Source organism: Acanthopagrus latus, chromosome 9, assembly GCF_904848185.1.
Source record: "Acanthopagrus latus isolate v.2019 chromosome 9, fAcaLat1.1, whole genome shotgun sequence".
NCBI classification, from domain to species: Eukaryota; Metazoa; Chordata; class Actinopteri; order Spariformes; family Sparidae; genus Acanthopagrus; species Acanthopagrus latus.
In genome coordinates, this window is record NC_051047.1 from 25,432,428 (window position 1) to 25,460,325 (window position 27,898).

Here is a 27,898-nt window from a genome sequence, read left to right on the forward strand (position 1 = left end):
TTGGTGCTATTTTTGCAGAGTTTTACGAGATACGTATCTGTCGTAGAGATCTCTGACTTCTCTTGAGTATAACAGAACTTGACGGCATCTGGCTTGTATGCCAAATAAATATTTTTGAAGGACTTGACAGTAAAGTTTCCTTCCACACATCGTGACCCGGAGGTTTTGAGATGACCGACAGACGTTGTTTTGAGCAGTTTCATGTCAGAAATATTTTCTTTCTACCTGCCTCCACCGAACTATCTCCTCAGGGAGGAGAGGCTAGCTAACTGAGAGCGGAGTGAGCTCACTAATGTAGGAGGACGCCGTTAATGTTTACATCCTGTCAACAAGTCTCTCATTCATGAGTCAATGAACTCTGATCTTCTGATTCTGACCCACAGAGCCACAACATTAAAACCACCGACAGGTTAAGCAGTTATCATCGATTATCTCATCACAATTCAATATTCTGATGGGAAACCACCGTCAACAACCCCCTGGCAGTGGCACGCCTCATTGGCAGTAAGTAGTTAAGAACCAGGGATCGTTTGTGATAGTAGATGGTGAGTATAGATTTTGCGATGGGTCCGTCAATGACTCTGCTTAACGATCCAGAATCTACCAAACGTAGTCTTGGTCGTGGACACTCTTGTATTGGACAGAGTGCTGGTAGCTCTACCAAACTGAGTGAAACAGCTTCTGGCAGCACAGTTCGGTTGGACTGGATCAGACCACTGCCAGTAATCTCAATACAAGATTTGTAGAGGTTGATGTAATAAATTCATGTTCAGTAATAGAAAATATGATCACAGACAATGTACCTCGGGATGAAATTAAATGAGTCGATATCGTGGGCATTCTCTCTTCTGGGCAGAGTGTCCACAGCAGCTGGACCTCATCCTTTTTTTTTAAAAAAGCCAAATGAGTCAAGGGTAAATAAATCTGCCAAATAAGTGAAAGGAACAAGGCGCCGGTCCTAATGAAAACTCCCAGGGTGATAAATAAACCGTCTTATTGGCCTCGTTCTTGGGTGCAACATTCGTAGCCCAGAATGGAATCAGCTTTTCTGAAAAAAAACAAAAAAAAACAAAACTATTCCCCCGTCGCCGCGCCTTTAAGGTCACAACAGCATCAGCATTAACTTCCTCATGAATGCAGCACTTCTCCGCCCATGGTTGCGATATGTTTTGAGTCTTGATGGATTTCCTCACAGTTCCTGCTTACGTAACGTACCGCCTGAGTCTCATTTGTTGCACTTCGAAAGGTCACTTGCACATATGGTCAAAGTGGAAATATGCTGGGTGGCAAACTGAATCGTCAAGGGCAAGTGCTGACACGGAAACATCTGTCACTGCAGATCTGTTCGGCCATTGATCAGGTGTCCAAGTCTTCATGTATGCTCAATGGAGAATAAACTCAGATTATAACAAAGCCGTTAGTTAGACACACTGAGCTTTTTGACGTCCTTCTGTCAGGGCGGTCAGTTTTATCGATTAAAGTTTGAAAGTTAATCAGTTATTGATGAGCTGGTGCACTGCATGTGAGCGTGCAGTACAAATATTTCTACATTTTAGCAATTTATGGTTGCACGGAAAGATACTAAGTCATTTTTGAGTTGCAAGATATTTCAGCATGGCCTGTGTGTGTGTGGCTTGTTGCCCAAACCCCTGGGATTGAACTGTATTCATATTTATGAGCCATGTTCAGAGAAACAAGAAATCACTTTCCATACATTTAGTAGTTTTTCTCTGCCAGAGGAAAGGGGAAAAAAAATAAGGCTGGCTAATATCATCACTCTGGAGCAACATCCAAACAGATTACCGGCTCAGCTCGAGTCGTGTCACCGTACGTGGAAATGTCATAAGGCGCAGATGTCGCCGAGGTGAAAACAACAGTATAGATAAAGAAAAAGAAAATAATATCACTTATTGGAATAATATATGTCAAGGTGACGACGCAAGCCAGAAACGTGTTGCTGCTCTAAACAGACAGTGTGTGGTGGCAGACGGCTTGAACCGCAGTAACTGATAAGAAAGTGAGAAAGACCTTGACAACGTACAGACCACAATCTGCCAGCGAGAGAAGGGCAGACACAGAGCGACCTGGCTGCCCAGAGAAGACAGGCTGTGCTGTCGTCGTGATGAGGGAAGCTGTCGAGGCGGCGCTGCACTCCGCCACACAAAAATAACACAAAAATATAACCCCTCGAATGTGCAGCATCGGCTGCTAAATGTGTCAGTTTCTGCCAGTTGCTGAGAAAAATAGTTGTTAATATCAACACTTTTTTTTTTTTTCTTGTTTATTCTTAACTCCCTAAAAGCCAATATATGGAATTGTACTGAATTCGATTAAATTGTTTTGGTGTCTTTAGTTTTCATCGAGGGCACGTCTGCATACATTGTTAATTTCAGTTGCGCCTTTTGCGGTAATATTGTTACGAGCCTCGGCAATAAATCAGCTGGATAATGATATCAGACACAATAAGCTCATCGCAGTTATATTGGTATATTGGGGTACGTCCTGCTCATTAGATACGGTGGTGTTAATTGTTTTAAGGTGTTCTCATATGAACTGTTTATCTGACGCCTTAATGGAAAAGAAACCCAGACATATACTCATTTTAATCTAATACTGAAAAGCAGAGTCAGTCCTGTGAATACTGAAGTATTCCCTGACTGACTGATGAAGTTACACCATCGGTCGGTCGAGTGATGGAGTTCACATCAGCCTTTGATAGGCGTGCTTGGGAAAAAGTTTTCACTACATCCTCAGGAGGTTTTCGGTCTGTATGATCTTTATGCTCACGCAAGACACCTCGTCTCTGGCCTCCAGGGGGCGCATCAAAGAAGAAGTCAACACATGTTACCAGAACCAGAACAACCACAGACCAAACTTGTAATCAACTGAGACAGGCTTATCTATTAACTGGCAAACTTCGTATCTGCTAAACAATCCTGTAAGCTTTGTCAAGTGTGAAATGAAAATTGATGATTTTTCATCCTTTTTTTGACAATTTCTTCCAAACCAAAATAATGTAATTCAGTATTTTTGACAGCAGGTTGATTTATGGTCGTCATCAACAGGACTATCTTCATAGTGGATCTGCCAATTATGTTCACGATTAAAACGTCAGACAATGATGAAAGATGTCCACCAAGGTCGACGTTGTGTCACCAGATTGCTTCTTTTGTCCGACCAAAACTCAAGTATACAGTTTTTAATCACGTTAAACAGAGAGAAGCAGCAAATCCTCACATTTAACAAGCAGTGTCTGTAAGTTTTTTTTGCTTGAAAAGCACATTTTTATGATTACTGGATTCCTGCTGAAGATTAGTTTTCTGACGCTTCATTGACTCATCACTTCAGACAGTTTTGAATTTTAAACCGGCGTTTGGATATAATCAGCTGCACTTTCTGATTCATGTAAAGCTCTCTGGAGTCAAAGTACAACATGAGTCAGCGGCTGTAATCTCTTCCTGTAGCCCCCCTTTTTTTTTAAACATGAGTTACGAGGAAGTCAGACGAGGAGAGGTGAACGAATATGAATGGTACTTTCGTATTCATCCCCATCTTTTGTCCATTGACATTTGGAGGAAATGTCTCTCTCCGTCTCCGCGATAGGTCAGATTGATCTCGTAAGTAAATCACAACTGAGGACGAGAGGAGACAATGACGGGAGGGAAATGAGCCGCCTGGCTGCTGAGGAGAAAGTTTCCCATCAGCCTCATTATATTATTGCTTTCCAACTGGGACTCGAGACTTCCTCTGATTTGAGGCAAATCACGACCGCTGATTTGATTTAACGCCGTCTGCGTCTCGGCGCCCTGTTGTGCGGCGCCGCTTGCTGTGTGCTGTTTCTGTCTCTCTCCGTTAGTCGCTCTCGTCTGAATCCAGTGGATGACATAAGTGAAGCTAAAATGCCCTGAAAAGCTGAAATTAGTCAGACGTTTGCAGATGTTTTTGCGCGTGTCACTCCACTGTTTGTTGCGTAAGTCTGCGTTCACACAGCGTAATGTTTTAAAAACAGCAAGGTGACTGTGTTCTCGTGTCATTGCGGGGTGGGTCGCAGCTGAATGTCGATGAGGATTGCGTGTCATATTACATTTTGATTAATGAAAGTCTCTCTGCAATGCAATTTCCTGATGAATGTGCCAAGGCCTTTGTAAGAGATAAGCTAATAGGATGAGAAACATGACTTCTCACAATTAGCGCTCGTAGCTGTGTAGATTGGACGGTTGGCGGTAACCGAAGCACAACACGGCAGCACAACACGTGGACTGAATGTTAAAATAGTTTTTTTTCTCAGCTCTTTGCATCCTTCCTCCATCCTTATCTTCACAACGAGCTCCCGTACATGTCCGCAGGACGTGACCTTAAATTTTGTTGTGGAAAATCAAAGTTGCTGCAACTCACCACCGACTAATGTGCATCGCTTGCTGAGGAGTACATTTGTATTCCTGCAGCTCTGTGCATGATCAAGACCCCGTGGCAGCTTATTTGACTCATGGCTTCCCCGTGCTGTAGAGCTGTAGTGCAGCGTAAGCTCTCTCCGCTCTGACACGGAAAGCCCAACTCCACTCGTTCACTTTGCTCAAACACTTGCTGGCTAAAAGAAAAAAATGCATCACCAGGTAAGACACTGAAAACAATTAAAAAGGAAAAAAAAACAGTAGACATGCAGTGAGAAGTCAAGATTACACAACAGGCTGCTCTGTTCCTGCTGTAGTTCAAGCTTTATCCTTCTGGTAATGTACTACAGCTGCCTTGTGATCCCTCTGGTGTCGCTTCTTGAAGCGCCCGTCCAAGTGCAGTGGTATAAATGTATAAATGTCCAGGAGTCGTCAGGATGGTTGGTTGGGTCTTACTCGAGTTGGTGTCCTGTTTGTGACCAAGAAACTGGGATGTAAATGTAAGTAAGTAAATTACATTAATTACGCCACCTGGGTAACGTGAGCAATTTAGTCACATCGCTAGATGTTACGTGAGTTAAGACAAGACTGAAGGTAGTTATTTTAACCCAAAGTCTAATCTTTTCCTAAACGTCAGTAGTTTTTGTCCCTAAACCAAACTGATCCATGTCGTCGTCAAACTATGTGAGCAAGCTTTATTTTGTAATTGTACACATACATTGTTTATCATGTACTGTTGGCTAACCTGACCACTGAGCCTTTATTTTGGGAGTCTGACTAGATGTTCTACATTAAGGACATTCACCGAGCTGATGTCATTGACAAGCAGGACGTGAGAACGTGTTGTTGTCTTCCAACCACTTTAGTTGCACAGCTTTATGACCAGAGTTACACCAGCGGGGGGGAAAGAGTACGAGGATAACCTACTCTAGTAAAAGTACTGTGAAATAACTGACCAGTGGGTGTGGCCTGTTACAAAAAAGGTGCATAACTTATAAATAAGTGTACACAACATGAGGTAATTTGTAGAAAGGCACACACACACACAGCATTTTGCATTCTCCCCTTCCATAACTCACGGACCAATTGTCGTAGACACGGCCATCAGTGGACTAAGTGGAGTTCCCGTTTTTATTGATGACACTTTTCCCTGCCCCTGCATTTCCACCATGGCTCAGTTCATAACTCATGAACCGTTTGTCCAGAGGAACCACTGAACTCAGCAGAGATTCTTTTTCATCGCTCTTTATCCCCTCTGTTAGTCCATCATGTCCTCTTGCTGGTCCACAAAGCTGTGTCCACCCAATCAGCTGCACCTCTCTGTCCTTGATGCTGAAATCTGCCGCGTGGATGTCTGCACGTATCTGGCTGCAGCTATTAGGGATTTGAGCTCATATTGTCAACTGCTTGTGTGAAAAAAACTGTCATTTTAATCTCAGATCTTTTAAAGTAAAAGTAAGAAAATCGGCTGTTGTATTTGAAGTCTATCTGTCAGCTCCAGCAGGGGGGATCGCTCCCTCCTGGAACTGCCATCCCTGCACAGGAGCCGTGACAAACCAGGACAGTCTTCGTCTTTAACCCGGCTATGCCTTCACTTTGATTGGCTCAACGTGTGGTAATCAGGCAACCATCGAGGGAAAAAAAAAAAAAAGCGCAAGGCTGTCGACTGCGTTCAGCTTTCAGAAGTTTTGACGAGGAGTCGCTGTGTTTTGTTTCTCGCAGACAGCAGCTTCACCGTTTTCCTCCTCTGTGCTGTCAGATCCGTGTTTATTTCATGTCCGTCTCGTCATTACCACCCACAGCTATCTTGAGATATCCCTGTTTATGCCCCTGTACATTTTTTTTTTCTTTTATATATACCACTTCATATGTGGCCTGATTTCTCTGTGTACACCTGGTCCTCAGATCTACATCAGTACATTTCATGTCCCTTCCGTTGCCAGAGGGGCAGATTTGAATGTTGCACGACTGTGACGTCAAAGCAGATGCTGCCACAGTGAAATGTATGACAGGTGCATCATGTATTTCATGCAGACACCCTACTGTGACCATTCTGCTTTATGAAGGAGACACAAAGCCTGGGTACATAGCAACCATACAGTCATTTGGCCTCTGTGTGTGCTGCCCTGCATTTTTCTTGTTTAGTCACATCACTGACAAGCGCGGCGCAGATGAAGGCTTCAGATATCTGCATTTCATCCTCGCATCACGGATTGTGTTCAGCGCTCACGGAGCTGACAAACGGCGTTTAGAGCTGACGGCTCTGAACGAATCAGACAGTGGTGGGGGGGCGAACGCCGTCGCTATTGGTGTTCCAATTTGGCCGAGGCTTTGGAAACGCGTGTCTTCTCGATCCAACACCTCCAAAGAAATCAGCGGCATGCGCCTGTCCAACTCGTCTCCTGTTAATTCAAGAAGTCATCCCGTTGTGGGCTGCAGACAGACCGCCTTTTATGGCTCTTTTATTTCCTTATGAGTGCCATTAATTTCAATGGGCAGGCCTCGGTGCTTTGCAGCTGGCGTTTTTTCACTCGCTTGAGACAACATGACTGCGTTATCCTCCTCCTGGTAATGAATTGGCAGGAGTTATGTGTGTTTTATTGCTATTGTTTAGCACTTAAGTTGGAATGGCTGATTTCTCTGTTCAGTCTCTGAGAACACTGCATATCTCATCCTCGCAGGCCCGAATGGCTATTTATGCTCGGTAGATGTTTTGCCAAGGCTGCAGTCTGAACTAAGTACTTATCCTTCTCGAGCACATTATTTATTTTTTCTCCTTACACTGTCAGGCCCGAGAAGCTTCCTCCATAAAGATCATTCACATTATAACTAATTAGATTTATTTGGGCTCATTACAATGCCGCCTCCCTGTGTAAACAGTCAGGATCTCGGCGTTGTTCTGCCGCTGCCGCTGTCGGTGCTCAAAGTCAACTACAGCAGCACGAACACTTTGACGTGAAGCCGACTGGCTCGGCTTTCTCACTTTCAAACACTGTTGTGGTTTTCACAGGAGGGAAAAAAAAAAAAAAAAGAAAGCGATGGATTGCTTTACAGCGTGACACCTGTGTACAGTACATATCCTCTGGATGCAATGAGAAAACCAGTTCTCTGAAAACAAAACCAGAACTCTTCTTCAGTTCTTTCCCCCCCTCTGGTTCTTTCACTTGTACTTTTTCTACAACCCAATCTGGAAAAAAACAGGTGTGCTTTCCAGTGAGCTAAACTAATAATCAGCACCCTGGTCCTGGGTGTTCTCGATGAAATCCATCCCTCCTCTCAGGTCAGACACTCAGGTTCAATCCCATTTTCCAATTCATAGCCCTACTCCTCCTCTTCACGTGCCAGGGAACAGTGGTTAAATCCTCCCCCTATCAAATGGGACAGCCCTTCAGGAGAACAAGTCTTCATTACCTGGACTGTAGTGGTGCTTTATAGGCTATATTAGCAACCTGTGCTGCTACCCTGCCAGCCTGAACTGATGTTAGCACAGTGCAGCAACTTCACAGTTAGACTTTATGTAAATGTCTGTCGTCATGTGCCATCAAAGAGGGGAATTCAACATTACATACATCAAAATGCCAAACTATCGTGCACAAATCAGCAATAACAATGTAGCGTAGCTGTTACTAGCTCTAGTATCTAGTTCGCCACTGAGACGTCAGCAAACTTGTTTTAAAGAAAAGAACCATAGTATATTGAAATGAGAGATAGTAGTAGGTGCAAGGGGTGTTTTGTGTTTTTCTCACCTGTTACGTATACATAATATGTAACCAGCTTTGTATTCTAGACCAACAAGTGCATAAAGAAAAAGAAAAAAACAAGGGACAAGTTAATATTCGGAGAGTAACTTCTTATTACTTGGTCTTTTTTAATCATGTAGATATATTTGTCCAACCCGAACAAGGTTATTCTGAATCTAATTCTGAATCTTCCACTCAGCTTCTCTGGCCACCAGTTTGACTTTAATTCCTCAAATTACACAAATCATTTATGGCACGTACATGACCAGAACTACAGGTTAAAGTTGAGACTTAATGTCTTTGTCTCACAGGATGTTCTCTGTTAATTACAAACTGCAAGTGTCATATTTTACCTGGGCACTGGTAAATAATTAACAACACTAACAATGTCTACACAAGCAGAAGAAGAAGAAGATTATGGAATAGATATTTTGGCCACTAGAAACAAGCTGCGCACATAAGAACTGACATAATCTGATCTCAGACACGGAGCAACACAAGCATTTATTCGCTCTTGTTTCATTCTCTTTTTTTAGCTCTGTTCTCGACTCCACCGTCTCCTGAGGCGAATATGTGTCTCTTTAGCCGCTAAACGCTCCACTCTGTTCACCAGCGAGTCTCGAGCTGTGTCTCTGCTCTGTTGTGGTGCAGGACAAATAGAGTAAAGTGGGTTTTTTAGAGCGGCGGCATGCTTCGACCAGAGATCTGATGAGAGCGGTGAGAGGGAACTCACACTGCAGAGTTAAGAGCCATAAAACCAAAACAGTGAGCTGAAAGACAATTTAAATCTCCCTTTAGCCGAGGAAGACTGCAGAGATCTATCACGTGTTTTCTTTTTTATGGAGAAGAACTTAATAGCAACACAACAGTGCGCTCTATTAATACATCACTATAATCAGTATGAAAATGGTCTTCTTAGCCTCTGTGATGAACCAAACCAGCACGACCTCTCATTATCTTATTAGCTGCAAACTCTCCAATCACGGCTGCAGTCAAATATATAATTCAATAAGAATAAAAGAAACGCTATAAATATTTAAAGAGTAAGCACAGAAAGCAAGTCTCCGTAACAGTTTCAGCTGCTGAATAAACGATTCACCCAAAGAAACGCCGTTAATACAACATCTTAACTTTAGTTTAGTGTCTCCTGCTGATGGGAGATGTAACTGGTACATAATGGCAGCGTGTCAGCGGGCCCCATTTTAATTCCCCGCAGATCTCCTGAGGAAAACGACGTCCCCCCTGATTTAAACAGAGATTGTTTTCAGTCTCTCCTCCCTGAATCCAGCTCACCAGCTTGGTTGAGGGGAGAAAAAAAAAAAAAGCTTGTCTGGCAGTATGGCCAAAAATGAGGCCAGTGAGGAAATCTAGTGTGTAATTGGCGCACTAACAGCGAGCGCGGGTTAGCTCTTTGTGCAGGAGCTGAGATACAGACCTGGAGGGTGACTCCTCAGAGACTGTTGACGCGAGCTGGGTTTGACAGAGTCTCGGTGGCTCGGCGGCACGGCGGCTAACACCGCTCTCCCATCAGAATCATAAAAATTAAATTGTGGAGGGGGGGGTGAATTATGCGCTTTGCCTCCCTCACGCTCACGACTCGAGATATAATTACTTCTCCCCTGTTTCGATTTTGTCTCCATCATAGTCAGTATTCCACTAATTCAAGCCGCTGTGATGGAGGAGATTTGTGCAGCAGACTGTGTATCAGTCATAACCATCTCCTCCATGGAGCCATGTCGGATCAGACTTCCACACAGGGTGAGCTGATGGCGCGTTCGCAGAGAGAAAGAACAGAAAACAAGCTTCAGATGACAAATAGATAAACCATATGAAAGCTTATGATGCTTGTTACCCAGAATAGTTAGAATTTATAATCATTTTAAAGTACAAGAACCATTTTTTTAGTGCATTTTTTCTGAATTCACTTTTAAGTATGTGCATCATTACCTTCTTCATAATTACAAAGCTGTGATTTATCTTTCGAGCCGCTGTGAGGTTCATTATTTGGTGGCTGAATTCACATTTCTGTGTCCGCGCAAGTCATTTTCAACTCTGCAGTCGAGCTTCAACTGATGATCTGCCGATTATTTTGATTATTCAATGATCATTTAGTCTATGAACCTGAAAACTGTTCGTGGTGAAATTATGCTCATCACTATTTCCCAGAGCCGCCGAAAGATGTCTTCAATTTGGTGCTGTTATCCGACAAACAGTCCAAAACCCGAAGAGTCTCGCAAAAGCTGCAAATGCTGACATTTGTGAATCAGCTTGGAATCAGACTGTCGCATTAATGGTGCAATTTAATGTCGGGCAGCACTTTTCTGTTCCAGCAACATCATCTGCTTTCTCCATCCGCAGTAAGTTTTCTGAAGTCAACCAAAGAAACACACCTTGTATTTTGGATTTTTTTTTTTTTTGCAGTCGTGGTCGAGGAGGAAGATTCCTGTTGATTATAAATCCAACAGAAGAGGTCGTATCAGTGTGATTACACCAGAGTGTCTCTCTGCAGAGCACGTGTTGTTAACAGCTGATTGTTAGTTGATCGATAGCGGATGGCATCATTCCCTCGTATGGATTTTTTTTTTTTTAAAGTATAAAATGCTGAATTGGGTGGCTGTTAATGTCGTCTTCTCCTCTCTTGTTCTGGGAATCTCTCTGCACCTCACCCTTCAATTTCATTCCCATTCAGTGGGCCACACTGAGATTATAATCTGATTATCGATCTTGAATTTTCATCAGTTATTTTTGTTCACGCCTGTTCAGCCTCTCTCAGAACAGAAACATCGCTCACATGCTTACACCTGTTGCGTTGTGACCATCCAGCTGATCCAGCCTGGTCTGCCAGAATGGTTCCAGGTGATCTGAATGTCGATAATTGGGTTTTGAATTTCTAGTTTCAGTGAAGTTTCTAGTACTTTTAAGCACTGATGATCTTTCAAGATGGAATTGAGTTGCAAAAAAACTTTGATTCCCCCCACCCTTCCTCCTCTGACATGCCTCCAACATCAGGATCGGCAGGGCTGCATCTGACGACTTCCGTGACGTTACACAATTGACAAACCGATCTGGTTTGGTGTGTAGAGGTGAGAAAGGTTTGACCTGAAATCCTGCCACTTTTCATGTCATACAGACTCCCTCGACTCTGTCTTAGATGAAAGAAGGCTCGTCACCTCGCCCTCGTTGTGAATCAGAGTGTGGTGTTCACATTTGATCATCGTTATCATTTTTGCATGGAGGCTGTCTGTCATGAGCGAGCGCAGCACTGCCTACAGGTGAGGCTGATCCACACAGAGGGGAGTGGGTACATTGGCTTGCTGGTGAATACACCTGACGTCAGGTGATGTCAGTCAGCAGACGGGAGGGGAACCTTATCGAAGAGGACTGCACAAAGGGGAAACTTAATTAAATTTTGAAACAGGCGTTGAAATAACCAATGGAAGTATGATTTGACATCAAGACACTAAGCAGACATAATTTAAAATTCCTATACTGGCACCCGACATGCATCGATTTTTTGACATCATACTGGCAGCGCAGTCGCTTCAGGGCCTGAAATAATGCCAACGGGAACAAACGGAGCACTCACAGCTTTTGTCTCCTCGTAATGGCCTGTCATTTACCAGAAACAGCCGGTTCTTTAATCACTTTAGAAAACCCGAAAACACTGCTTTGAAAACTTCCCTTGTCGGGGACGAAAAAAAAGTCAGAAATTTCCAGACACTTAGCCGAGGTCTTTAGTCACACTAATGTGACCAAAGGAGCGCCCGCCACTTGGGTGGAGAACAAAATATAAAGCGAGTGGTCACGCTCTGCAGCCTGGCAGAGTGCAAAATACGCCATATTTGCATCGGTGTATTTTCTGATAACTCTGCTGGCCGTGCTGCTGCTGCTGCTCCTCTGTCACTCGAAGACGCATGAAAGGCCTCCAGACTGATCTTTCTCATAATATATTGAAAGTCTACCTGTACACAAGCTGCAGGTTTTTATAAATGCACCTTCTCCGGCTTCATCACAAGCAAACAATGCACATTCAGACTTGTATCATCTCCACAAAAAGCGCACATTTTTTTTTTCCCTCGTCCTCATCTTGACCTTTAGAAGCCGATGTCCCCAACTTTGTCATGTCGTTTCGCCGAGCCGGGCTCGTGTGCCTCTTCCCCTCCCAGGCTTCTTCCTCCTGCCATGCTCTGCTGTTTCAGCCCTGATTGTGTCTCCTTCATCTGTCACGGCCCCTCCGGCTGTCTGGGAGGAACCGACAGTGATGGATGCTAATCACTTTGCCCGTGCGCCCGTGCACCCCCGGCGCCTAGTCAACAAGCTCAGCCCAGGCTTTCCCCTCTTCTCAGCTTATGAATAGACGCGCTGCTCTCTTCCTTTCTGACACGACCGTCACTTACTGTCATACACCTGTGCTCCATTATTGTTGAGCTCCTACAGTCACCGTAGCACTTAGAGGAAAGGTATTAGCATCCGTGAAACAAAAAAGAGATTACTGTGTATCTCTACTTCATAAAAAATCGTCCTCGAGCTAAAAATAAATATCAAAATCTTGATTTATTGAACTTTCTGTTTGATGTGAGATACTTCGAGTGTTATCACCAGCCTCTTATCGGCTCTGCGTTAATAAAGTGCAGAGAAAGAAGCACTTTACAAAGTCAGACAGGCACAAATATCCAATATTGGTGCTTTTGTGGCCCTGAACAGTTTATTTCCTGAGCCTGAAGACGAGGTGCTTGCTCAGAGAGGTCTCCTGATGAAGCCTCCCCAGAATAACCACTTTGATCGTCTCGGGCCTCGTGTCATTGTTTGTTTGCACAGATGGCTTTGTTGTGTTGATCGCTGTGGTTTGTTGCTTATGATAATGGGTCTGAATATTTCCGCGGCTGTGGCGGATTAGAAATTCATGTTTCACAAACCATTAAAAATTGGATCCAATCCACAGAAGCTCCTGCAGCATTAACTGCGGATCATTAGGGGAAAAGCACGCAATCTCTGAATCGTGACGAAGTATTTCCCAAATGTTAAAGTTCACATCGGCTCTGTTGTTTGTTCACGAGACATTTTGTCTGAATGGAGACGAGCTTGTTTCTCACTCCTAAACAAATTAAATGTGTTTGATAAGTGCCTCTCTGTAGTCCTGGTTCGGAATTCAGAAATCCATTTTCAGTAATGAGCTGCTGAATTTTCGTTGTCAGGAAATATTTCAGGCAATTAAATATTGATGAAAATCACCCACACGGCAGTGTTTGAAGGAGAACTCCAACTCTCCCTAACTGATGACTGATTGCCATGGTCGTCTGGAAAGCTGGTGGAAATTAAAACTGAAGGCGAACGGGTTCGTGTTTGTCTTATTCAACCAGCTGTTTGTCATTAAAATGTGGGAAGTGAGTGCAAATTAAAAAAAAAAGTTTGCATACAGACGCAGGAGGTCCATTTTGCCTGCAGCCAGAACTCCCTGAGCTTCACGTCATCCGCTCAACTTTTGTTAACTCTGTTAGGCTGTTGGTTGAAGGACAAATTATATATGTCCAAGGTCACAGTGTAGAAGTCCAATCAAGAGAGAGAGAGAGAGAGAGAGAGAGAGAGAGAGAGCTGCCCTGGTCTTTCTCTTCCTCGGGGAACAAAAGAAAAGTGGCTCAGGTCGGTCAAGTATGGATCCAGATTGTCTCTGCATTCAGAAACATATTTTAGCGTACTGCTGAGGCATTATGAAGCCCACCTCTGAGTGTGTCACTGAGCATCAGGAGTGTTTATTGGTCCTGTGTGGTGCAATGCATTCTGGTTGTTGTATGATTTTTTTTTTAATTTTTTTTTTACCATTTTGGAATCCGTATCCGTAGAGATACCTTCCTATATACCACACAGAGGACAATAGAAGCAACTAATCCTACATTTCTTGAGTATTTGAAACAACTGAACGATGATCAAAACAGTTGATGATTTGATTTCTGATCCATCTATTGGTCAGAACCAACGACTAACATACTTACAATGAAAATAGTTGTGTAAAATGTTATTTTTTTTCACATTTTCCCCAGTGTAGTTGGGACAAACCTTCCTCTGAGCCATGGGACATTGGAGGCTGTGAGGTGAAGGTATTATGTCTCACACATTCACTAAAATGAGGGCCACATTCCCTGAAGCCTGTTCTCGGGGGTCGTTGTCAGGTAGGACACATTTAGTGCAGTAATGCGTCGGATCCAGTCCTCGTCTCTCGTCGGGAGCAGTGAGCTCATGAGTGTGGTGGTGAGCAGGTTTACAGTGAAGTGCTTTGACCTGAAAATGACTCTACGCAGGAGCTGCGCACTGACTCAGTCGGCACCATCCTTCTGGAAAAGTGCCTCTGTTACTTGTCATTTTTTATTTCTGAAGGCCGATTCATTTTGGCCTCCAAATAACAAGTGATAAATATGAATAATGGCGGCGCCGTCAAAGAGCACAGCAGTGTTTGTCTGTTGGTATGTGGACTGTCTGAGCATAAATGTATAACTTAACAAGTCCTGTTTTTTTGGGGTTTTTTTTAAGTACTAAGGTAGTACGTGTATATTTTTTAAAGAGAGGATTGTCTAAATCACAATCAGAACAATCCAATGTAAATTATTTCACAGACACATTCAATTATCTTTATTATCTACGGCGTAACCGCAGGCAACATAATAGAATAAGCTCATGCTGACTTTTCTTGTCTCAGCTAATGAGAAAGAAAAAGAGAGAGGAAAAGATATGATAAGATTTCTTTTATTGTGCTCTAAATTGCGGTGGAAGAAAAGCAGTAGTACATCTTTGTTGTTGTCGAGTGTTCAACACAAAATCTGTTTGTTTCTGTAGTGAGGAAGCCCTTTACAGGCAGCTGCAAGGTCATCCGGAGCGTGATAAAGGCTGTTTCATCAAGAGCAACGTTGTGCGTTTTTCCTGAAGAAAATTCGGTGTGATTGCTGAACCTACACAAACATGATGTGAACTACAATTGTCACACAAAACAAGAATTAAAGTCATGTTTGGCAAAGCTAGGACAATTTATGAAATGGAATCAACAGTAAGGACCCAGTTATTCTGCAAATGTCTGGCTCAAATCGGAGGAATTATTTGGGATTTATAGCTGTTGGAATTATTTGACGACACAAAGGGCCGTGGTATGTTCAACCCAACCGCCAGAGTAAATGTTAGCTAGCTGCTTCTCTGCAAAAGCATTTAAACTGAATGTTTCTTTATGTTGAATATTCTCTCACGTCACAGGGCTGTGCTGAAGCTCTGGTGAGGTTTACAGGGTTGGGAAAACATCATGGTTTGGCTTGAAATACATGTTTTGTTTCGCTCCATCATGGATGCAGATGGTCCAACTTCCCGTAAAGAATAAGACAGTTTTGGTTGCAACAAACAGCTGGAAGTGTCCCCAAGTGTCCTTGTGTGACTCAAACTGCAGCCTCGTTGGTTATAATAACGCCACATCCAACCTCCTCCACTTCCTGATGTGAAAGTCAACTAATAACTATTAAATGCTGCGATATGCTACGTTTGCTACGAACGTCAACCATGGATGTATTTTTGGTTTAACATTAACTGCTAACATTATATCCTGGTGACGGGGCTGATCTCCTCAGCGTCATCAGGTGAATCCATAGACGGCAATTTTCTTCTACACGCGAGGGTTGATGAGTTACGCACCAAAAATCATATCACCTATCTGAACATGCTTTTTACCTTTGGAACCATGTTTTCCAGCAGCAAGCATGTAGGACGAGCAGCACATCAAGGAACGGATGTGTGAAAATAGAAACATAAAGAGCAGAGGTAAAGCAATCACACTCGTTATGTAGTCGGCCCACGTGTAATGCTTGTATGCACGAGATACGATATGCACACAAGAGATAACAATTTCCTTCCAAGTGGGAGCTCAATAGTCGTTCAGCAGCGGAAGAATCATTTTCGCTTGCTTTGGATGCTCTCACTCTGCCCCACGGGGAGTTTGAGCTCTGTGTAAGAACTGAGGAATCCTGACCTCTGAGCTGAACCTCTAAATCAAGATGAGCTGGAAGAAGTCTGAAGATGTGTTTCGCTTGCTTAGTTATCCTCAAGGCTATTTCCTGTCACAGCCACTCCGAGCACTGACAGAGAAGGATAGCCCCCAGGCAGATTGTTTTGGCCACTGGCCCATACATGCATTGAACTTTAAAGTTGGCATGAGGTCCGTCTCTCTCTGTGTGTGAGTGGAATCCACTCCGGGGGGGGGAGTTCAGTTCACAAGGCTGCCATGCCGGGCGGAGACGGACTGATAATAGGAGCGTCTCAACCGCATAATTTAAATCAGGTCTGTATGTTCAGTATGTGTACGACAGGCTGATTGTAGCCAACCACTTTAATTCACCTGAACGTACCGCACAAGGTCACATCATGCAACATTGAGTACGTAACGTGTAATTAGCCTTTAGTGCCCGACGAGTTGACTAGAGAAGATGTAGACGTGAGAGGCTGCAGGGTGCAGATGAGGAGGAGTTGGTACGTGAAAATGTTCAGCCTCTGTCTCATGACGGGTCGACATCACGCCACATGATTCATCAAAGTCATTTTTCAAGCAAGAATCTCGAACACTTGTCAGATCCAGCTTCCTAAATATCTGGATTTGGGAGTAAATAAACAGTCTTTGGGTTTTTAGTCGACAAATGAAGCAATTTGAAGATGTCGCTTTGCACTCTGGGAAAAAAAAAAAAATCATAATGAGCATTTTTTCTCACAACTTTCCTGACAATTTATGCACCAAACTATCAACAATGAAAGCAATTGCTGTACAAAGAATTAATCTGAATGTAAATACAATACGAAGGCAGAAAGTTACGCAGTTGACCGGCGCACAGTTGTCAGACAAAGCGCTCTATTGCTTTAGTGTTTGCTAATTACACCCCACTGTCTGAAACCGCCCCCGGATGGCATGACATCATCATCGTAATAATACAGAATAATGGCAGCCTTTATGGTCCCTTTTAAATATTTCTTTAATAATTTAGTCCACATAATGTTTTGTAATTGCAGGAAATGTGTCACAGAACCTCTATTAACTTGTTTCTGTATTAGAGCGCACAAAAGCCTGAAGCTTTCTTTACTACTGAATATGTGTGATGAATGTCTCCGTCTGATTTTCTGTTTAATGTTAATCTGACAGATGACTTTAAAGCAACAGTATATTTTTATATTGAAATAATCCAAATTTGATGCTACAGTGTCTTGTAATATGGTGAATAATGTCTCTTGTCACATACGTCACTTGTTTCTGCTCTGTGTAACTTCAGTGAGCGGGTCGGATCACAGCGTTATATAATGTTCACTTTAATATACAAGCTTTCAACACATAACACTGTGATGATGTAAATGAGTTTTGTTCATAGTCAGCAGCTACTTTACATCTGACAGATTCAAACACAATCAAGATAACAAATGTTTGCCATAGGTTTGGTGAGGGTTAGGAAAAGATCACGGTTCGCTTAAAATACCTGTTTTGGTCGCCACGCTCACGGATGGCGAAGGTCTGACATCCGGGGAAAAACTGCTGCATTGGGTCGCCACTAAAACAGCTGAAAATGTCGGCGTCTCTCTTTTAAAAACACCCCGGAAATTCCTCCAGGTGTCTGATCTGATATCCAGCGGTGTGTCTTTAACTCCAGTCCTCTATTTGGCAGCATTGTTAGCTTTTAATAACAAGCCAATTTCTGCAGAATGGTGCTTGGGACCATATTGCAGACCATCACTTCCAAACAGTATCAGCATCATAAACCATATTTACAGGATGCATTTTGACAGAAATACAAGATAACAGGACTGTAATCCATCTCATCACTTCTGGTTTCCCAGACACTTCCGTTTCCTTTGTTTTACAGTATCGGAGCAGCTCAGTAAAGTCACCTGTCTTTAGAGCGACACACTTTACCTCGTCCTGCTCTCTCCTACAGCATCAACAATAAAAGATAATGAAAACTGATGATCCCCCGTCAGAGAGGCTGAGACCTGTTGCGTTAAAAAACGTTCCTGTCAAGCTCTAAATCAAAGCTGAAGTCGGCTGTCACACATCACGGCTGCTGCGATGCTCACCAAAGGTCAACTGTGTTGAAAAGGTCATTTTCCCAAAATAGATTTAGAACCATTTTTGGAGTAAATGACAGGGTTTTTTTGTTTTGTTTTGTTTTGTTTTTTGCCTCAACAGGAAACAGTAAATGATAGTCTGAACATCCTCTGAGTGAATAATGCGAGGGTGTTAAAAATGCAGCTTAGCCCCTCGGTGACACTGAGTCACCTCACTGAAGTGCACTTTTAACTTTCTGTGACAAGTTGAGTCGAAGTGCTGCTGTTTGGTTCCTCGAAGAGAAAAATAATGACTGTATCTATTTCAGTTCCACCTACCTTAAGATTTATATTAGTGACGCATCGTGACATTTTACCCCCCGAGTGCTTCCTCGAAGGCAGCTGCCATTACTGAACCTGTCTGACTCTTCACTCTGGCGTCACCGGCTCGTGAGTTTTCCATCAGTTTTCTGGAATTCTATTGTTCGGATCCCGTCGGGGTCAGGACGCCGAGGTTATTCGAGGAGTTTTGACTCTCTCAGTTCCTCTGGTGTGTGGGATTTTCATTAAATAATACAATAATAACAAAGCTTTATAGTCTAAAAGCTCAATTGTGAAGCAGGGAGCTTGTTGCAAGACGAGTGCCGCAGAGGAATGTGCTGAGCCGAGATGAGAGGATTTTTCAGGAAGCCGGGATGATGACCGGAGTGCGGACCCCTGTGGTGCTGGATTGGCAACTGGGCCCCAGGAGACATGAGGAGGGAAATAGAGAGATTCTGACTTGAAGTGTACCAGCAGCCCAAGCGAACCATTTTTTAAATCAATGCGGCTGAAAAATAATGCCTGAACTTACAGACAGCAGTTTGTACGTGAGCGGGCAAAGCTAAAACTTTTTGTGTGTGTGTATAGTCCATTTATGTTTCAAGGGAACTGAAGCCTCACAGAAACGGCAAAGAACAGTACGGACTGTGGTTGTTTTCTGCTAATTAAAACAACCAATTATAATGAAAAAAAACACACATCCGCCACTAAGCAAAGTTAATCAAATGTGGAGGAGAAGCGAGGAAAGCCTCAAGTTTAGTTTTGCAAGTCTAATAAGCATTAATGCCGAGTAAACATAATGAACTTAACAAACGTCTAATCTGGCGGAGTGCACACCAGGCTCACCGGGATCATTAAAACTAAAATAGTCTCACCAGCTTTTGATGAAACCCTCTCAGCACACAGATATCATGCCACCGGAAGATCTGAGAGTTCTGACTCATTTCTGAGAAGCCGATCTGAGTCGCTGCTGTGGGGAAAGGCCACACAGGGCCTTGTAGAGAATAAGTCTATTTTTGTAATCAATTCAAACATTACCTGGCAACCGGTGCTGCGATCCGGGTTCGCCAAGTTCGATTTCCTCGGATGATGTGAGTCTCTCTTGTTACGCTGAGTGAACCCATCACCTGGACCGGAGAGAGCAACGGGGGAGGACGTCACAGATATCTAATGTAATAGTGATGAATGGCAGAGTGAAGGGATTTCCCATAGCCGGTCCTTCTGAGCAGGAACTGGGCAAGATGAACGCCAGAAAGTCTTCCAGCTGGAGTCTCAGAATCCTCAACAGATTGTCCGAGTCATTTATTCGTTAGCATGATTACGGACAATCATGGATGGATTTTTGAATGGCCAATCAGCAGTGACTCACGCAACGGTCCTGTCAATGTGACTGTCAATCGATAACAGCAGTTTGTGATAGTTGTACTGTCGCTATAAGAGCAATCACTGTGGAAGAAATGAATGATTTAGGAGCTGCTTCCTCTTCAAGTCGACTTCCAGCAGCCTGTAAAGCTGCAGCAGTATCATCCAAAGTTCTTGACCTCATATATCCTGTTTTAATATGTTTGCGCTGGCACAAGAAGATGACATCTCATTCTTAATCACCCCCTCAAAACAAAGCTCTGAGGATTGTCCTCCAGAGTCGTTTCAGTAAGTTGCCGCAACACTTGTGTTCACCTCCAAGTGCCGAAATCCTCTATCGCCTGCGGTAATCATGATGGGAGCAAAGGAGGAAGTCACGTGACATCATTATAGAGCAATTTGTGAGATACTCAGCGGATACAGGCTCGGGCTGAATCCTGGATGTGTCTGACTCACAGGCCGTTGTTGGTAAGTGGGAAAATCATGAAAACTTTATGGGAGCCACAAAGCACACAGTGAAACCGACAACAAGCCAGAGAGTGACAGAACTACACGGGTTTGGGACCGATTCTGTCCGTGTTTTGATGGAAGATGTGATGACGGCTAAATTGCACCTCTCCAGTCAGACATATGTTGCTCTGTGGCTCAGTTTATCCCCCCTGTCACTGTGAATCATCCGTATGAAAAGATGATGCCTTATATTTATTTATTTATTTTTTTTTTCAGTTTGGCATTTTGCAGCTCAGAAATCGAAAGACGGAAAACAAAATTACCGGCTTATCATTATTACCTCCTCAGAAGAGGTTGTTTTTCACCCCTGCTGGTTTGTTTGTTTGTTTGATGGTTGGTTTGTTGGTTTGTCAGCATGATTACACAAAAATAACTGAATGCATTTACACAAAACTTGGGTGAAGGATGGGTCTCAGCTCAGAACAGACCCTAGGAACTTTTGGTGTGGATCCAGGCGAAGGGACGGATCCAGGAGCTTGTTTCTCACTTTCTTTATGACAAGTAACTTTGATATTTTGAGAATTTTGTGGAAGTGTTTGTGGAGTGTTTCCACAAACTTTTCTAACTGGCTAACGTACTATTCACTGTAACTTTACCTGAGAAATGTGAACACAGACTCTCTACCAGACCATTTGGCAGGTTAAATTAAATAGAAAATAGTAAATCTTCTCGCTGATGGTCTCGTTTTCTTATGTAGGTCACATGGAGGCACCATTATTAAACTGAGATTGTTTCATAACCAGTTATAAACTCCCTATGGTAGCTTTAAAACCCCGAAATAGGGCTTATTTCCATATTTTGGGTACTTTCTCAGGGAATAACACAATGATTCAGAGTCATCAGAGGTATTTAGGTGGCTGGAATCTGGGAGTTCCAGCAGAGTTCCGTTCTAGTTTTACATAATGCTTTGGAAGAACGATGGTTCATCTTTCATTACAAATGTAAAGTCGCTCACTCAGTATTGCGTTCTCCATCATGATGTGGTGGGTTGGACATCATCGACCACTGGCAGACTGCACCACTGGTTTATTATTATTATTATTATTATCTATGAAGCCCTGCTGGGTCAGCTGTCAGCTTACCTCTGTACCCGTCTCTGTCTTAATTCTGGGAGTTATCACATTGCATTGCATTGATGCTTTTTTTTTTTTTTTTCATTTTCTTGGTTTTGTCAGATCTGGGGAAGACGGCATTTCCCTGCTGTGCCCCTCTGGCGGGGGGTGCTCTGCAAAAAAATATTAAAATAAAGGCAACATGAAATAAATAGATAATATGGAGTGATGTTAAAACTCTAGTTTGATGTGTGTAGCACACCAAAAGCACTTCCTCTGACATCTTTATTTATTTATTATTCATTTTCTGAGCGTACTCTCATTTGTGCACCAGAACCACTGTGACTAAAAAGCCCAGCCCGTTGGTTTGACCTGCTCAGGTAGCTGCTTTAGTAACCGTCAGCACAAAAAGGGGGAAAAAGCTCCCTTCAGCTTCGAGTGTAATGTTCCACAGGGCATTTGTTGTACATCAAAAACCCTCAAACCCACCTGAGAAAACATTTGAATTCACTCACACAGTCTGGGAGAAGTGTTTATCGTACACTGGTTGGCGTCGCTCAGCAGAACCGCAGATGTGTGAAGCGTTTCTGTGCTTCTTGCAGAAATGGAGGAGGTGTGTGCTGGTAATGTTTCATCAATAATACAAATCCCCCTGTTGCATTTTGCTCGTCAGCTGACGGTCTGACTGTTGTGCTCGCGCTGCGGGGGGAGAGCCTGATTAATTCTGCATCGCTCGCGTGGAATTACGGTTCAACCTAGCTTGACTGAAGTTGACACGGAATATCAGTTAGTGTTCAAACTGGGTCAGGTTTTACATTAAAGCTGCATTACAGTTCCATTTTCTTCCAAAGCACGGCAAAGGTGATGCACTGGGGGTTTAGCTGCATCAAATTCTCAGTATTGTGTGTGTTTGTGTGTGTGTGTGTGTTTGTGTGAAGTGCTGGCAATATTTCTTCTGAGAAATCTAATCCGTCTTCTGAGATGCAGTTTATGACATGAGCATAAACCGTGTTTGCACTTCTTACATCTTTCTCGGCTTTTCCAATAGACTCATTCAGACCTTATTTTATTCATCAGCAGTCCAACTCAATTTTTCTCCTCCCTGTGTGCGAACGCACTGACGTACGCCTGCCTGTCAGCTCCACAGCCAGGTGATGAAAATAGAGTTTTTTCTGCCTCCCATGATCTCATTTTTTAAAAGTTTTTCGCAATCTTTCTGGGAACATGTATCTCCAAAACTGAATTGCTGGGATCTGGGGGGATGCAGACGAATATCAAACGTCAACAAGAAAGTGAATTTAAAGTGCAACATGATGATAAAAGAAAGTCAATATACTGTTTCTAAAGTGTGTTTGTGATGCATGAGTCTCCTCTCAGAGCACATACAGGCTTTACTTGTTCACCCGTGAACATCCGTACACATGAATGCCTGTTTACATTGTATGTCCGTAGGGTTTGTTTGTGTGGTGTGGTGTGTGTTATATCCAGATGTATAAGTGCAGGTAATTACTACACGTGTAAAATACATGCTGTGCACACATCTGCATGTGAGTGCCAGGATTCAACAGTGTGTGGAATAATCCTCGAGGATCATTTAGTGTTTGTACTGGAGCTTTTTGATCACATCACAATTTTGAACTGTTTGGTACAGGCAGTCAAAATATGCTGTTAGGTTTAGGAAAACATTGCAATTTGGGGAACACGTTCTCACTCCCAGCTCGTTAATCTTGGCAGCTTGGTCAGTGGCCTCAATCTTCAAACTATGATGCTCTACCTCACATCTAACCTGCGGGGCTCCCTGCCAAGTTGGCAATAATACCTGAGATTTACCTTTGAAAATGAAGCCTGATGACAAACATTTTAAATATCATCACCTTTTGAAGGTTTTAACATTGTGAACCAGTGGTGGTTTCCTTTAGGCACCACAATGACCTGTGTCACATCACTTACATAACGGCTCGTAACTTATGGAAGTTAATTTACTAATGTAACTTATTTTAAAAGCAAATCAGTCTTAAATATCACAAGTTAAAAACAAGGAAACTGTGACTTGTTGGATCATCCAACTACCCCAAAGTGTAAAGTCTTTTTCTTTCATGCTACCCTGCGAGAGGGACGCCTCCGAACATTATGCTACGGGGATATTTACAGCATCATAGTTTGAAGCGTTGGGTCGTATTTGATGCTTCGGAAGTGAAGATCAGGCAGTTTCAGGCGAACAGAATTTCATTCACAGAAAAAACCTTGATCTATTGAACTTGTAGTCATTCGAGGTTTTTTGCTTGTGTTTGTGTTGCTTCTTCATCCACAAATGTCAGCTGGTGAATATAATAACAAACATGAATGACGACCAGAATTTAAAAAGATAGAGGTTATAACAAGAGACTAGATTTTCTCTGATTCTCTGATGTACTTGTAAGGGTTATAAAATTAGAATTATTAGAGGTTTTAATCTCCAGTACAAGATCCCCCCAGCAGCTGCACTTGTCACACTGTATGCAGTTCACTGTGGTGTTATTTAAAGCACACAAACATAATCTTTGCCCATTGTCATTTAATGCTTTAAGAGCACCAATGTGCCGTGAAGAATGAGCTTTTAAAAAAAAAAAAAAAAGCCTAGGAGTCACAAAGTCTCTGCTCGCTTCTCTCAAATATTCCAAAGCTGATTTATTTGACTTGTTTTGTGTGTGTGGGTCAGAACACCGCAGGCTTCAAGTTGCTGGCTTGAACCTTCTGCACACAAAAACCTGACATCAGCCCGGTGCAGGCGGAGTCCTCCCCCTCTGGAGGCGAGATGGGTCGGAGCCAGTCTGGTGCTATCTGTGAGTCCCCGGCCTCTTATCTACCACTTCCAGCATGTTACGCACCGGGTCTGTGCTTCTGCCCACATGATGGCGTTTTGTTATCTGGAAACTCGTGCTTTGGAGCCCGGAGGGAAGTTAAAGCTTCAAGATCTTTGGGAAACTTTATTATCTAATGAGGATTAGGATGTGGGGCTGCGTGATGGAAGGTGCATGACCTCAGCCATTAAGATGTACTAAATTCTCCACAACTGCTCCATCCATCTGATTATAACCCTAGATCCCTCCATCCTGGAGCAATGCGAAGAACAGCGATTGATGCTCGTTCCCTTCACCAGGAATATATCTTGGACTGAGATGTCTTTAATTGGACTCTTTTCAGTAATATTGGACATATTATCATCACATTTTCTACAACAACTGTCTTTTTTGTGCCTCTTTCACACTGGACAAAATGTATTTGATATCATGTCGTTGTGTATGGGAAGTGATAGTCTGTCTTGGAAGACCATTTGGGTAAGTTTCATCCACTGGAAAGCTTCTAGGAAGTCAGGTGATATGCTGGATAATATGGTTTTCCCAATAAGATGCATTGGTTGAGTCGACTTCCATGAAGACAAAGGGTGTTGGTGTGTGGGCAGAGGTTTTTAATTTTCAGTTTCAGACGTAGTGAATGTGTTTTGTTCATGTTTTTTCATAGAACATTCAGTTCTTTGCAGTTTGTTCAGGTTCAGGTAACAAAAGTGAAGTTGTGAAGTGAAGTTTTTAAGGGAGTCTCATGATGGAAACATGACACCCAAGCGGACTAGCATGAGTCGGTCGGCGTCGTGTTTGACAGACGGACTGAGAGATTTACAAGCAGAATATACTAGCTAGTTCCATCATCAGCTCTGGAAATATTCTGCGTTCTGGACGTCGGCTGTTCCCTATGTTCTTGTATGATTGTGATTATGAGCATGACATGAAGAGAAATCGCCTTCTGGCAGTGGAAAATAAGTTTATGTTCTATTTTTTTTAGCTGTTTACACCTAAAAAGCCTCAATAATCTGCAGATTTTGCGGTGAAAATGGTTTTAGTAACTTTAGTCTGTCCTTCATCTCCTGCAGGCCGAGCTGTCCGAGCTTTGTTATAAACGGAGCTTTTTGTTGTCTCGGTGATCTTAAGCAAGGGTTCATGTTCTTGGCCTGAAAAAAATCCCTCCGAGTCATATTTAATGTTGGGCTGCACAAATAAACCTGACTTGACTTGGCATACTTTATCAAGGCCTGTTTCTTGGAGTTTGTTTTGGAGTCGACTTCTCTGCCGAGCTGTCAAAACTTGCCTAAGAAGATTAATCAGACCTCCTTCCCTTCACAACAAGAAACCCACTCCTGTCCCCGGGACTTCAAGCTTCTCAGTGCCAGTGTATCTTAATTATGGATTTTGGGTGATTGGCTTCCACTAATGAGGGGGAACAGGATAAATTAATTTCGACTGAACGGTGCTCTGATCCTCTGCCATTTTCTTTCACATGATTTTGCAGCGTGAACTTATTACAGGGACAAGTTGTGCCTCATAAATTGAAGCCCTTTAGCAGAGGGTTGGTTTCCTGCCCCATAGGTACAAACACAACTATTAATGTCTCCGGCATTTATACTTATTCTAATTTACATAATGAAATTGTTAACAACTTATCCTTGTAGTAAACGTGTGTCGCTCAATGTGCGTTGCACCCCAAACACCTGAAGATCCAGCTAAACATTTATGTAAAACCTTGTTTCTGAATCCTAAACTCTTTGCTGGAGGGGAGATTAAAATGACAGTCGCTTGTTTATCTATTCTTCCGACATTATTCTGCATAATATATACTGTGAGATGCCAAAAGGCACTCACTTGAACACATCTAACCCTGGGAGGAAATCCATTCTGCATTAGTCCTCGGCTGGAGATAGATGGTGGAAATTTTTATCATGTCAGCTTTGTTTTTGTTGAGATGGAAATCACATTATAAGGGAAGGAAAGGATTTATTTTCAAGAAATGAGGAAAAGTTGTCTCAGACTTTTCGATTTGGATCGAACTCAACGCAGTTTTTTTTTTTTTCTTTTTTTAATAGATGTCTTTCTCCTGTGTTGGACAACTCCAGTTTTCCATCAGATTTGTGCTGATGCATTTGACGGCGGTCTGGTATTGCAGCGCTTGCACCATGAATCTGCAGGACAAAGCAATAAATATTATGAACTCAAAATCCCTGAGAAGATTTTTTTCTGCGTGTTTTCATTTTCTTGATGTTGAACGGCTTCCAAGTTGAAATTTCAAAAAGTATCAGTGTGTGGTTGAATCTCATCAGTCTGATAAAACTGATACATTTACTCAAGACAACATGTTTCATTTCAATTGCCTGTCACTACATCCGGGTTTGGGAAGTTGGGGAATGAGACTAAACTTTCAGACATTTCCTCGATGTGTCAGCAGTGAAGCAAGTTGTCATTTTTATTTATTTTTTTGTGTTTTTCTGCAGCTTTAATTTTTATTTATTTTTGAGTTGTTTTTTTTTTTGTTTTTTTTTTAACGATTGTTTTATTCTGCCAAACCAACCAGATCATTAGGGACGAGTCAACATCAGCTGATTTTTGTTTGTATGCATGGTATGTGGGCACGTCTGTATTCCACAGAACTCAATGGGAAGGATTGTTGCATCACCGTTGTGCAAACTTGGACTTTGGTTTAAGTTCTGCTCACAGCTTGAAGGTCTACTGCTGTTTTACTGTATGCAAGCGACAGGGCTGTATTCAGCACTGCGTATCAACACTCAGCCCTGATTAATGTGCACTTTTTGCCCTTTACATCTATCTCTCAATGTCATTTCCCCCTAAATCCTCAGGGACCTCTATGATAATTATCCGGTACTACAGGGTCACACATAATAGAATACCTTGGCCCTCATTTATCAAGTGAGTACAACCACTTTATGTTGAAAAGGATCGGGTCCTTTTTTTTAAGTACCAATATGAACTTCACAGATATTTAGATGAAGGTCAAGTTTTTTAGAAGATCTGCTCAAATCTTAAACTTTAAAGTAAAAGTCAAGTGAGATTTGTGATAAAGACAGAAGAGACACGGTGTTCTGTTGAATGGGACTGAATGACTTTTGATTTCAGATTTGCCAGAAATGCATTTGGATTGATTTTTGTTATTTCTTCTTCTTTTGGACATTGACTTTTTGAGAGTGATTGATCAGTGTGTTTGTTTGCTTTCTTTAACCCATTAATACACACTGACAGCTCACAAATCACCACCGCTGACACGGAGCTATAAATCCTCACATGACTGAAGACACTTTAGTACTGGACAGTTTATGGTGTGTGAGCAAACATATTTTTAACGTGTCATCGAGTGTTTTAAACGTTGTCTGGTGTTGACAACATTGACAGGGAATGTGTATCACCTCATAAGTTCAGACTTTCCCCTCCTTCCATCCTCCACTCGTCAGTCTGATGGCGACGTAGTTCAGTAGAGAAATCTCTAAAAAGGCACTAACACGGAGAAACAAAAATCTTTAGTAACTGTATCTGCTTTTCATTATCTGTCGCAGCCTTTCGTGAGAACCGAAAAAAACTCAAAATCAAACAGATTAATTTTCCCACACTGAATGAAATGACTAAATAGCTTTGTGACAGATAAGTACCTGTGT

At 42.6% G+C, this 27,898-nt stretch overlaps 1 protein-coding gene across 2 annotated transcripts in view; it reads left to right on the forward strand.

Annotated features, from left to right (window-relative positions):
- gulp1a (GULP PTB domain containing engulfment adaptor 1a) overlaps positions 1-27,898 on the forward strand; it is an 88,231-nt gene that overhangs the window by 5,937 nt on the left and 54,396 nt on the right. The gene's annotated exons all lie outside the window — the stretch shown is intronic.